At 46.4% G+C, this 13,621-nt stretch overlaps 1 long non-coding RNA gene across 3 annotated transcripts in view; it reads left to right on the forward strand.

Annotated features, from left to right (window-relative positions):
- The window catches only part of LOC130367045 (uncharacterized), a 40,718-nt gene that overhangs the window by 3,081 nt on the left and 24,016 nt on the right, over positions 1-13,621 (forward strand). The gene's annotated exons all lie outside the window — the stretch shown is intronic.

The raw sequence follows: 13,621 nt of genomic DNA on the forward strand, positions 1-13,621 counted from the left end.
ATTGGCACCACATTTGCCATGCCCCAGTCCTGGGGAACAGTCCCTGTTACTATAGAGTAACAGGGACTGAATATTAAAAATAGGGGTCTGTCTATTACATTACTTGATTCCTTTAGAACACGGGAGTGAATGCCATCTGGACCTGGTGATTTGTCTATTTAGATTTTTTGTAGGCGGCCCTGTACTTCTTCCTGGGTAAGACAGGTGACCTGTACAGGGGAGTTTACCTTATCACACTGTATTTTACCTGGCATTTAATTTTCCTTGGTGAATATAGTGGAGAAGAATTTGTTTAATATAAGTTTATAATTTCTTCTTTACCTTTTTTTATAGGGCCAACACTTTCACTTTTTTCCTTTTTGCTATTTAAATAGTTAAAGAACATTTTGGGGTTAGTTTTACTCTCTTTGGCAATGAGTCTTTCGGTCTCTATTTTTGCTGCTTTTATCAGTTTTTTACATATTCTACATTTTTCTCTATAGCTTTTTATGCTTCTTCACTGCCGTCCTGTTTTAGTAGTTTAAATGCTTTATTTTTGTCATTTATTGCCCCTTTAACATTTTTATTCATCCATATTGCCCTCCTGTTTTCCTCATATAAAAATTTGCACTGAAGAGCCTGCAGCCTATGGGACAGTGAAGGGTGGAGCAAAAATCTCACAGCCCGCTCTGCCATTCACTGTACTGCATCTGGAGCAGCGGCTGCCTGCGAGTTAAAAAAACAAAAAGTGGGAGCATGTCTGCTCCCCTTTACAGAGGCTGCAGCTTTGCCTGAGGCAACTGCCTCAGTCGCCTCATGGCAGCTACGGCTCGACCTGTCAACCATACCAGACAGAGTCTTGCTGGTCTGATCATCTCAGGAGCAGGTGACGGTGACACTGCTGCATCTGCATGCCTGACAAAAAAAACTTCCAGAGGAGGGGCACAGTCAGGTGGTGTACTTATCTGGTATTCTGCCATGTGGAAATTATTTTTCTTACCAGATGTAGAAAACGTGGCACTGTGCCATCTCTGCAAACATAAAGTAAGTCAGCCATGGTATGAGTATATAAACTATGGGGGAGATTTATCAAAACCTGTGCAGAGGAAAACTTGCCCAGTTGTCCATAGCAACCAATCAGCTTACCTCTTTAATTTTTAGAAAGGCCTGTGAAAAATGAAAGAAGCAATCTGATTGGTTGCTATGGGCAACTGGACAACTTTTCCTCTGCACAGGTTTTCATAAATCTCCCCCTATGTCTCTGTGTAGGCACATGGAGCTGTATTACAAGGCCATGTAGAACAAAGAAACCCCATAATGTGAAGTAAACTTTGCCCCTGCTGCTGTTGCTCCTCTAAATCCCTCTCATCTGTCTAGCAGCCTGGCTTCATCCACAGGTAGTACATTCTCTGTCTTGTCCTCATCACTGTTGTGTCCTCCCCGCTATCCCATTAGTTATATATTAAGGAATCTATATCATATAGCACAATATTGTCTGCGAGCAACTCACGTTTGTAAAATTTATTCAGGCATAGATCAGTAAGGAATTTCAAACTTCTGTGCCTGATGCTACTGATTAGATAGAACTACCATCACCCCTGCTGTCCACTGGCTACAACTCCCACTATTCCACCACTGCTTGCTGTCTGCTGGTGGCTACAACTCTTACCAGGCCACTGCTGTCTGCTGACTATTAAAATTCTCACCAGTTCAATGCTGTCTGAATGTTACTACAACTCCTACCGGTCCATGACTGCCTGCTGTCAGCTGGCTAACAGCAGGCATCCATGGACTGGTAGGAGTTGTAGTACTGATTACTAGCTACTACAATGCCCAGCAATCGATCACTGCCTGCATTCTGCTGGCTGATCACTTGCCACTACAACTCCCACCAGTCCACCAATGCCTGCTGTTTGCTGTCTATCAACTACGAACAGTCTACTACCCTTGCTGCTGCTGCTACTACCAGCCAGGGCCACACACACATAACCTATGATCCCCAAAAAATGGGATAATTTTTTCAGCTTGACTTTTAGTTTCTAAAATTGGGGTCACTTTTGGGGTGTCTCCAGTGTTCTTGTTTCCCTTGTGAAAATGACATTTTTTAATGTAAAAGGGAATTTCCTGAACAAAAAAAATATTTTTTTAGGGCTTAAAGGGGTACTCCGGTGCTAAGACATCTTATCCCCTATCCAAAGGATAGGAGATAAGATGCCTGATCGCGGGGGTACCGCCGCTGGGGACCCCCGTGATCTTGCACGCAGCACCCCATTAGAATCAGTTTCTGGAGTGTGTTCGCTTCGGGTCTGATTACTGGCGATCACGGGGACAGAGCATTGTGACGTCACGGCTCCGCCCCGTGTGATGTCACGCTCCGTCCCCTCAATGCAAGCCTATTGGAGGGGGCATGACAGCCAGTGAAACAGGATCCCACATCTAAGGTGTCCCACATCTAAGGTGTCCTCTAATCTACATTCCTTTTTAAAGCAACAAGTAGAAAAGGGCTTGCTTTCCAAAAAAAAAGCTCCTTATATGTAATCCCACCAAACTACAGTGGTACCATCTTCCAAAACTGCACAAATCTCTGCTCAACGCACCCGGGCACCCTATAGTATCGGGGATCGGGTGGGTGACTGAGTACCTTTCACAATATCTGGAGTGGTTATTGAGCCCTTTGTTGAAAGACATACCATCTTATATAAAGAACACTGATGATTTCTGTCCTGTCTTGAAGACATCGTTTTAGAGGAATGTGATAGTCTTGGTTCAGTTGACGTCGAATCATTTTATACCAAAATTCCATGACATGGGAATTAAAGTGGTACATGAGTTCTTGGTAGCTGGAGGCAAGTCTGAAAGTTATTTGCAATTTTGCCACTGAAGCTCTGTTTTTTGTATTAAAGAATATTTTTTTTCCATTTCAATGGCAGCTGGTATAAACAGTATAATGGCACGGCTATGGGCACACCAGTGTCATGCACTTACGCCAATATATATCTGGCTTTTTTGGAAGCCAAACTAATTTACAATACCATCAACCACTTTTTGAGGTCCATAAAGTGCAACAAACGCTTTGTGGACAATGTCTTCGTAATATGGAGAGGCCCAGAGACAAAGTTTCTGAGCTTTGTTACCTATTTAAATGAGACTAATGGGATGAATATGCTTTTCACATCAGCTTATAGCACCTCAGAATTGACTTATCTGGAAACAGTGGTCCAAATAAAGGATGGCGCATTAGAAATAAAAGGCTTTAGAAAACCATCTGCCCCCTTGCTATACCTCCACTATGACTCATTCCACCCGTCCCACACCAAGGAGGCAATTCCATATAGTCAGTTGCTCCGGTTGAAAAAGGTGAACAGTAGCCCATCTGACTTTGCAGCTCAGGCAGATGAATTATTGTATGTAAGCAGTGAAGAGTAGAGGATACCCAGATGGCACTTTACAGATTGCTCTCAACAAAACAAGGCAAGTGTCTAGAAGTGATTGCATCAGAAAAACTAAAAAGAACAGTCCACCCAGAAATAGACTTTGCTTTTTCCTTTAAATACATTAACCTGGTATCAGAAATTTGCGGGGGCCATTTTCCGCCTTTGGCCTCTAATTGAAGAAGACCCCGTCTTGAATAAGGTTGCTGTCAACAAACCCCTAATCTCACATAGACGCAGCACCACAATTAAAAACACACTAGAGCGCAGCAGATTTAGGTTACCACTGCCTGCTAGAAAGGACACCTGGCTTAATAAAGCCGTCCCCGAGGGAAATTTTAAATGCGGAAGATGCAATTACTGTAAATACATTAACACCGGAAAAAATTTCCACATTGGAAGTGAGGACATCTCTGTGAAAGATTTCATCACGTCGTACATCGTACGTAGCGTACTGCCTTACCTGTCCTTGCGGGTTTTATTATATCAGATCCACAACTAGACCGCTCTTCCATAGACTGAGGGAACATGTCCGGCTCACCAGATTAGGACAAGGCGTCCTAAGAGTGACTATGCACATAAGTGAGTCACATGGAGGTTCACCAGAGGCTTCAGGATCAAAGTCGTCAACAAACCTCCCCCAGGATTGGATTCCCACACTTACCTTTTGAGGAGAGAGGCGCTGTCACGATGCCGGCTGGCAGGTAGTGGATCCTCTGTGCCGGAGAGGGATTGGCGTGGACCGTGCTAGTGGATCGGTTCTAAGTCACTACTGGTTTTCACCAGAGCCCGCCGCAAAGCGGGATGGTCTTGCTGCGGCGGTAGTGACCAGGTCGTATCCACTAGCAACGGCTCACCTCTCTGGCTGCTGAAGATAGGCGCGGTACAAGGGAGTAGACAGAAGCAAGGTCGGACGTAGCAGAAGGTCGGGGCAGGCAGCAAGGATCGTAGTCAGGGGCAACGGCAGGAGGTCTGGAACACAGGCTAGGAACACACAAGGAAACGCTTTCACTGGCACGATGGCAACAAGATCCGGCAAGGAAGTGCAAGGGAAGTGAGGTGATATAGGGAAGTGCACAGGTGATCAGACTAATTGGAACCACTGCGCCAATCAGCGGCGCAGTGGCCCTTTAAATCGCAAAGACCCGGCGCGCGCGCGCCCTAAGGAGCGGGGCCGCGCGCGCCGGGACAGGACCGACGGAGAGCGAGTCAGGTACGGGAGCCGGGGTGCGCATCGCGAGCGGGCGCTACCCGCATCGCGAATCGCATCCCGGCTGGAGGCAGTATCGCAGCGCCCCGGGTCAGTGGATCTGACCGGAGCGCTGCAGTGAGGAGAGTGTAGCGAGCGCTCCGGGGAGGAGCGGGGACCCGGAGCGCTCGGCGTAACAGTACCCCCCCCCCTTGGGTCTCCCCCTCTTCTTAGAGCCTGAGAACCTGAGGAGCAGACTTTTGTCTAGGATATTGTCCTCAGGTTCCCAGGATCTCTCTTCTGGACCACAACCCTCCCAATCCACTAAAAAAAAGGTTTTCCCTCTGACCTTTTTTGATGCCAGAATCTCTTTGACGGAGAAGATGTCCGAGGAGCCGGAAACAGGAGTGGGAGGAACAGATTTGGGAGAGAAACGGTTGATGATGAGTGGTTTAAGAAGAGAAACGTGAAAGGCATTAGGAATACGAAGAGAAGGAGGAAGAAGAAGTTTGTAAGAGACAGGATTAATCTGGCACAAAATTTTGAAAGGACCAAGATAGCGTGGTCCCAACTTGTAGCTAGGGACACGGAAGCGGACATATTTAGCGGAGAGCCATACCTTGTCTCCAGGGGAAAAAATGGGAGGAGCTCTTCTTTTCTTATCCGCGAACTTCTTCATGCGTGATGAAGCCTGTAAGAGAGAATTTTGGGTCTCTCTCCATATGATGGAAAGGTCACGAGAAATTTCATCCACAGCGGGCAGACCAGAGGGCAAGGGGGTAGGGAGGGGGGGGAAGAGGGTGACGGCCGTACACCACGAAAAATGGGGATTTGGAGGAAGATTCAGAGACTCTGAAGTTATACGAGAATTCGGCCCATGGAAGGAGATCTGCCCAGTCATCCTGGCGGGAGGAAACAAAATGTCGTAAATAATCACCCAAGACCTGGTTAATTCTTTCTACTTGTCCATTGGATTGGGGATGATATGCAGAAGAAAAATTTAATTTAATCTTGAGTTGTTTACAGAGAGCCCTCCAGAATTTAGACACGAATTGGACGCCTCTATCCGAGACGATCTGCGTAGGCAACCCGTGAAGACGAAAAATGTGTACAAAAAATTGTTTAGCCAACTGAGGCGCTGAAGGAAGACCAGGAAGAGGGATGAAATGTGCCATTTTGGAGAATCGATCAACGACCACCCAAATAACAGTGTTGCCACGGGAAGGGGGTAAATCAGTAATAAAATCCATACCAATCAGAGACCAAGGCTGTTCGGGGACAGGCAGGGGATGAAGAAAACCAGCGGGCTTCTGGCGAGGAGTCTTATCCCGGGCACAGATAGTGCAGGCTCGCACAAAGTCCACAACATCCGTCTCCAGAGTCGGCCACCAATAGAAGCGGGAGATGAGTTGCACAGATTTCTTGATGCCCACATGACCTGCGAGATGGGAGGAGGGACCCCATTTGAGGATTCCGAGGCGTTGGCGTGGAGAAACAAAGGTCTTTCCTGGAGGAGTTTGCCTGATGGAGGCTGGAGAAGTGGAAATCAGGCAGTCAGGAGGAATGATGTGTTGCGGAGAGAGTTCAACTTCCGAAGCATCCGAGGAACGAGAGAGAGCATCGGCCCTAATGTTCTTATCGGCAGGCCGAAAGTGAATTTCAAAATTAAATCGGGCAAAGAACAGAGACCACCGGGCCTGGCGAGGATTCAGCCGTTGGGCAGACTGGAGGTAGGAGAGGTTCTTGTGATCGGTGTAAATAATAACTGGAAATCTTGATCCCTCCAGCAGATGCCTCCATTCCTCAAGTGCTAATTTGATGGCTAGAAGCTCTCGATCCCCGATGGAGTAGTTCCTCTCCGCCGGAGAGAAGGTCCTAGAAAAAAAACCACAAGTGACAGCATGCCCGGAAGAATTTTTTTGTAGAAGAACAGCTCCAGCTCCCACTGAGGAGGCATCAACCTCCAATAGGAAGGGTTTGGAAGGGTCAGGTCTGGAGAGCACGGGAGCCGAAGCGAAGGCAGACTTGAGTCGTTTAAAGGCGTCTTCCGCTTGAGGAGGCCAAGACTTGGGATCGGCATTTTTTTTGGTTAAAGCCACGATAGGGGCCACAACGGTAGAAAAATGTGGAATAAATTGCCTGTAATAATTGGCGAACCCCAAAAAGCGTTGGATAGCACGGAGTCCGGAGGGGCGTGGCCAATCTAAGACGGCAGAGAGTTTGTCTGGATCCATTTGTAGTCCCTGGCCAGAGACCAAGTATCCTAGAAAAGGAAGAGATTGGCATTCAAACAGACATTTCTCAATTTTGGCATAGAGTTGATTGTCACGAAGTCTCTGAAGAACCATACGGACATGCTGGCGGTGTTCTTCTAGATTGGCAGAAAAAATCAGGATATCGTCCAGATATACAACAACACAGGAGTATAAAAGATCACGAAAAATTTCATTAACAAAGTCTTGGAAGACGGCAGGGGCGTTGCACAGGCCAAAGGGCATGACCAGATACTCAAAGTGTCCATCTCTGGTGTTAAATGCCGTTTTCCATTCATCCCCCTCTCTGATGCGGATGAGATTATAAGCACCTCTTAAGTCCAGTTTAGTAAAGATGTGGGCACCTTGGAGGCGATCAAAGAGTTCAGAGATGAGGGGTAGGGGGTAGCGGTTCTTAACCGTGATTTTATTAAGACCGCGGTAGTCAATGCAAGGACGTAGGGAGCCATCTTTTTTGGACACAAAGAAAAATCCGGCTCCGGCAGGAGAGGAGGATTTACGGATAAAGCCCTTTTTCAAATTTTCCTGGACGTATTCAGACATGGCAAGAGTCTCTGGGGCGGACAGAGGATAAATTCTGCCCCGGGGTGGAGTAGTGCCCGGGAGGAGGTCGATAGGACAATCATAAGGCCTGTGAGGAGGTAGAGTCTCAGCTTGTTTTTTGCAAAAAACATCCGCAAAGTCCATATAGGCCTTAGGGAGACCGGTTACTGGAGGAACCACAGAGTCACGGCAAGGGTTACTGGGAACCGGTTTTAGACAGTCCTTGGAACAAGAGGGCCCCCAACTCTTGATCTCCCCAGTGGACCAATCCAGGGTTGGGGAATGAAGTTGAAGCCAGGGAAGTCCAAGGAGAATTTCAGAAGTGCAATTGGGGAGGACCAAAAGTTCAATCCTCTCGTGATGAGATCCGATGCTCATTAGAAGGGGCTCCGTGCGGAAACGTATGGTACAGTCCAATCTTTCATTGTTTACACAATTGATGTAAAGGGGTCTGGCGAGACTGGTCACTGGGATGTTGAACCTGTTGACGAGAGAGGCCAAAATAAAATTTCCTGCAGATCCAGAGTCCAAGAAGGCCATAGTAGAGAAGGAGAAGGCAGAGGCAGACATCCGCACAGGCACAGTAAGACGTGGAGAAGCAGAGTAGACATCAAGGACTGTCTCACCTTTGTGCGGAGTCAGCGTACGTCTTTCCAGGCGGGGAGGACGGATAGGACAATCCCTCAGGAAGTGTTCGGTACTAGCACAGTACAGGCAGAGGTTCTCCATGCGGCGTCGTGTCCTCTCTTGAGGTGTCAGGCGAGACCGGTCGACCTGCATAGCCTCCACGGCGGGAGGCACAGGAACGGATTGCAGGGGACCAGAGGAGAGAGGAGCCGAGGAGAAGAAACGCCTCGTGCGAACAGAGTCCATATCTTGGCGGAGCTCCTGACGCCTTTCGGAAAAACGCATGTCAATGCGAGTGGCTAGGTGAATGAGTTCATGTAGATTAGCAGGGATTTCTCGTGCGGCCAGAACATCTTTAATGTTGCTGGATAGGCCTTTTTTAAAGGTCGCGCAGAGGGCCTCATTATTCCAGGATAATTCTGAAGCAAGAGTACGGAATTGTACGGCATACTCGCCAACGGAAGAATTACCCTGGACCAGGTTCAACAGGGCAGTCTCAGCAGAAGAGGCTCGGGCAGGTTCCTCAAAGACACTTCGGATTTCCGAGAAGAAGGAGTGTACAGAGGCAGTGACGGGGTCATTGCGGTCCCAGAGCGGTGTGGCCCAAGACAGGGCTTTTCCAGACAGAAGGCTGACTACGAAAGCCACCTTAGACCTTTCAGTGGGAAACTGGTCCGACATCATCTCCAGATGCAGGGAACATTGGGAAAGAAAGCCACGGCAAAACTTAGAGTCCCCATCAAATTTATCCGGCAAGGATAGGCGTAGACCAGGAGCGGCCACTCGCTGCGGAGGAGGTGCAGGAGCTGGCGGAGGAGATGATTGCTGAAGCTGTGGTAGTAACTGCTGTAGCATAACGGTCAGTTGAGACAGCTGTTGGCCTTGTTGCGCTATCTGTTGTGACTGCTGGGCGACCACCGTGGTGAGGTCAGCGACAACTGGCAGAGGAACTTCAGCGGGATCCATGGCCGGATCTACTGTCACGATGCCGGCTGGCAGGTAGTGGATCCTCTGTGCCGGAGAGGGATTGGCGTGGACCGTGCTAGTGGATCGGTTCTAAGTCACTACTGGTTTTCACCAGAGCCCGCCGCAAAGCGGGATGGTCTTGCTGCGGCGGTAGTGACCAGGTCGTATCCACTAGCAACGGCTCACCTCTCTGGCTGCTGAAGATAGGCGCGGTACAAGGGAGTAGACAGAAGCAAGGTCGGACGTAGCAGAAGGTCGGGGCAGGCAGCAAGGATCGTAGTCAGGGGCAACGGCAGGAGGTCTGGAACACAGGCTAGGAACACACAAGGAAACGCTTTCACTGGCACGATGGCAACAAGATCCGGCAAGGAAGTGCAAGGGAAGTGAGGTGATATAGGGAAGTGCACAGGTGATCAGACTAATTGGAACCACTGCGCCAATCAGCGGCGCAGTGGCCCTTTAAATCGCAAAGACCCGGCGCGCGCGCGCCCTAAGGAGCGGGGCCGCGCGCGCCGGGACAGGACCGACGGAGAGCGAGTCAGGTACGGGAGCCGGGGTGCGCATCGCGAGCGGGCGCTACCCGCATCGCGAATCGCATCCCGGCTGGAGGCAGTATCGCAGCGCCCCGGGTCAGTGGATCTGACCGGAGCGCTGCAGTGAGGAGAGTGTAGCGAGCGCTCCGGGGAGGAGCGGGGACCCGGAGCGCTCGGCGTAACAGGCGCAGTGTATTTCAAAGCTACAGGCCACAGGACGATCGGCCTGAATGAAATAAATAAACTGAGTGTCTTCATCTAACTTGTTCCTTTAGCTCGTTCTGCTATTATGCCATGTTGCTTAGTGTTTTCTTTCTCTTTCTTTTTTTTTTCCTTTATAGGTAAGAACACTCTGCTATTCTCATGAGTGATAATCCATATTCTTGTGTATGTATCCCCTTACTGCTGATTGCCCAATAGCAGGCTACTTAGCCGGAGTGTGTCACTGATCACAGCTTACTGCCCCTTACCTCTCCGAATTCTCAGGTGTCTTGTCTCCCATAGCAACCAAGGTTATTACTACCTGGTGCCGTGTGCACAATGGCATAGGCGTGACCAAGCGGTAAACCCGCAAAACGGAGCCGTCGCTGCTCCCCTGCTCGCAGGGGGCTGTCTGTCTTTTCTCTATCCATGATGTGGATCCTTGTACAGTTATGAAACTTGCCAAATAAAGCTTCTATGACCAAGGAAGGGTGAGTGCTCCATTTGCAATTTTTCTCCCGGCTGTCTCCATACCACATTCTGCTGCCATCTCTGCCCAGGTATGTGATAAAACCAAACCTTGTACTGTATTGTACTCTATATTTCTGCAGATATACAGTGAAGAATTTGCCCCACAAATCCGCCACGTCTACCTAGCCTTACATAGACATTTTCTCTGACACTACTTTCATTTTTTATCATTATCTATTGGCATATTGAGCAAACTTCATAGTTTAACTTTAGCAAATTTAAAAAACGTACACTTGCCCCAGAGCACAAAGTTCTTACACAGTTTAATGAGGAACATTATCTGCTAATGGATCACAATGTCCTGTGTTTATGCAAGTAAATGAAAATGATTACCTACTCAAATAAGAACTAATTAAATACACAATTGTTCCCCTAATATATCTGAAAGCTGAGATTGGTTCTTTTGCACATTTGTTTCACAAAAATGTAATATTTTTATTTTTATTTTTTTTGAGGACTAGAATAATTAGGTTTATCTTGCACATAAATTTTGATTATTCATTTTTCTGAGCAAACACAGTTAGTTTGAAAAGTAATTATTCACATATTTAAATGCTTTGCTGATAAAAGATACAATGCATTTGGAATGTATTTAGCTTTTTTTCACATTTTGTTACATTGTACCTTTCTCCCAACCATTCTGAACTCAATACTCCAAAATAGGAATGTGAAAAAGAAAAAACTAACATTTTTCATGGACTTAAATATTCAGACGCTTTGCTGTGCCACTTTAAATTTTCCTCCGGGGACTTCTATTTTTCCTGATCATTTTTGAGATATTTCTACATCTTGGTTGGAGACACCAGTGGTAAATTTAGTTGATTGGCCAAGATATAGAAAGATACACCCTATCTATATGAGGTCTCACAACTGAAAACGCATATCAGAGCACTAACCAAGCCATGAGGTGGAAAGAACTGCCAGTAGTGCTCAGAAACAGGATTGTGTGAAGCTACAGAGATGAGTACAAAAACATTTATGCTGAACTGAAATGCATTATGAACACAGTTGCTTTCATAATTCTTAAATTAAATTCATTTGGAACAACCAGGACTTTTCCTAGAGCTGTGCACTCCACTACATTTAAAATGGTTCTCCACTGCCACCATAGACTTGCATTGAGGGGTCGTGGTGTGAGGTCACAAGGGGCATGGCCGTGACATCACGACTTCCACAGCCCGCACCCAGCGTTCAAAACAAAATGTTCAGAACACTCTGGCAGTGGAGTACCCCTTTAAGGGGAGAAGGACCTTGAAAATAGAGGTGACCAAGAACCAGTGGTCTCTCTGGCTGAATTCCAAAGATCCTGTGTGCACATGAGAAAAGGTCCAGAAGGTCAACCATCACTGAAGCACTCCACCAATCTGGGCTTTATGGCAGAATGGTCAGAAATAAGCCTCTCCTAAGTAAAAGACACATAAAAGTCCACTTGGAATTAGCAAAAAAGGACTCTTAGATTGTGAGAAGCAAGATTCACTGGTCTGATGAAAACACGATAGAATTTTTGTGGCCTCAATTTAAAGCATCTGGAAGAAACCAGGTACTGCTATTCACCTGCCATTACCAGTCCGACAGTGAAACATGGTGGTGGAAGCATGATGCTGTCAGGTGTTTTTCAGCAGCTGGAACAGGGAGGCTGGTCAAGATTGAGGAGAAGTTGAAAGGAGCAAAGTACAGAGGTAATCTTAATAAAACCTAAGTCTTGACCTTCGAGTGGCCTAGGGACAACTCTGTAAACTTGAACCGAATGGAAAATCTCTGGAGAGACCTAGAGAAAAATGGCAGAAAATCCAGGAGTGCAAACCTTGTGGCAGCATCCACGAGAAGATTGTAATCTGAAATTGCTGCTAAAAGTGCTTCAACTAAGTACTTAGTAAGGGGTCTGAATACCTATGCCAATGCAATATTTTACATTTTCATTTTTAATAAATTAGTAAAGATGTCTAATATTCTGCTTTCATTTTGTCATTGTGGGGTATTGAGTGCAGAATGAAGGGGAAAAAATTATTTAAAAAAATAAGCACAAGGTCGCAACATTAAATAAAAAAAAAAAAGTGAAAGGGTCTGAAGACTTTAGAATATTTTGGCCTTTAAGGGGTATTCCCATCTCCTTAATCATGTCTTTATGTGTAGAGTGTGGCTTGCAATTGGCTTTATTTAGCAAACTTGCCTGGTTCTGTAGATATCTCTTTTTATCTCCCCTCTTGTTGACAACTGGTAGTCATGGTTCCCATCCACCAGCTTTGCTTTAAAAGCCCTTGTAGATATCACTCCCTGGCTATAACTCCTGAGCGTTCTCTGCTTGGGCTTATCTCATTCATCATCTGGCTGTTGCAAGAATAGCATTTAGCTTGGGAACTGTTAGACACAGAATCACAGAAGCAGATGACCTACCTCTGACCACAGCTCTGTCCACCAGGGAGTGTGAGCATACAGTAGAAGCAGATAGAGAGAGAGAGGGGTAATAAGACATGTGAGAGTACCCCTTTAAGGTGCTCAATATTAAGTATTATGTATTTCTCTGTATACTATAAGCAGTGTAATAATACAAAATGCAACTAATGTCATGTTGGCCAATCTCAGTGGTGAAAATTGGCAGCCTAGTTTTTTAAGTGTGTGTGATTGTGTGGGTGTGTGATAGAACAAAGAAGCTCTATCAAGTACATTAGGAAAATGCTCCAAATCTTTTATGCTGGTGAAATTATAGGTAATCTACCACCATGTTTGACTCTCATAAACCACTATTAAAGATGAATAGGACACGTTACTCTGTAAGGAACAGTACTTTTGATAACTTAATTGATTACTTTGTTGTTTTATATAACTACCTTTAATTAATATATAAATTAGCTGTTAGGTGAACTGAGGGCATGTCCTTAACCAAATTTGGCAACTGCTTACATCACATCTAAGTGCCGACTTCTCTAGGTGTGGCTAAAGCAGAAAATAGAAGGGGAGCAGACAAATCTCACAGACCTGTAACTTCTCCTCTGTCCTCCACTTGTTACCTGTATTAATGGCACCTGTTTGAACTTGTTGTCAGTATAAAATACACCTATCCACAACCTCAAACAGTCACACTCCAAACTCCATTATGGCCAAGACCAAAGAGCTGTTGAAGGACACCAGAAACAAAATTGTAGACCTGCACCAGGATGGGAAGACTGAATCTGCAATAGGCAGGCAGCTTGGTGTGAAGAAATCAACTGTGTGAGCAATTATTCTAAAATGGAAGACATACAAGACCACTGATAATCTCCCTCGATCTGGGGCTCCACGCAAGATCTCACCCCGTGGTGTCAAAATGATCACAAGAATGGTGAGCAAAATTCCCAGAACCACATGGGT

This window comes from Hyla sarda, chromosome 4 (genome assembly GCF_029499605.1).
Source record: "Hyla sarda isolate aHylSar1 chromosome 4, aHylSar1.hap1, whole genome shotgun sequence".
NCBI lineage: Eukaryota > Metazoa > Chordata > Amphibia > Anura > Hylidae > Hyla > Hyla sarda.